General features: G+C 23.1%; 1 protein-coding gene across 1 annotated transcript in view; it reads right to left on the bottom strand.

The window, feature by feature from the left end:
* The window catches only part of macf1b (microtubule actin crosslinking factor 1b), a 25,021-nt gene that overhangs the window by 8,636 nt on the left and 16,156 nt on the right, over nt 1–229 (bottom strand). The gene's annotated exons all lie outside the window — the stretch shown is intronic.

Here is a 229-nt window from a genome sequence, read left to right as displayed (position 1 = left end):
AGAAAAGTAGAAATTTTGCCTTTGTAACAGTAAGATATGTCTGAATGTACAAAAACATTCATCACCATCAAGAAAAAAGACTTGTGTTATTTTAGTATTACCATACTTTATTTTCATATTTTACATTTTCATTTTAACTGTAGTTAAAATTTTAGTAATATTTCTCTGTGTAGTAATCTGTATCTAGTAATCTGTATATATATATATATATATACACATACATACACAT

Source organism: Sinocyclocheilus anshuiensis, unplaced genomic scaffold, assembly GCF_001515605.1.
Source record: "Sinocyclocheilus anshuiensis isolate Anshui unplaced genomic scaffold, SAMN03320099.WGS_v1.1 scaffold181, whole genome shotgun sequence".
NCBI lineage: Eukaryota > Metazoa > Chordata > Actinopteri > Cypriniformes > Cyprinidae > Sinocyclocheilus > Sinocyclocheilus anshuiensis.
The sequence above is the reverse complement of the archived record's forward strand: the minus strand, read 5'-3'. Positions and strand labels throughout refer to the sequence as shown.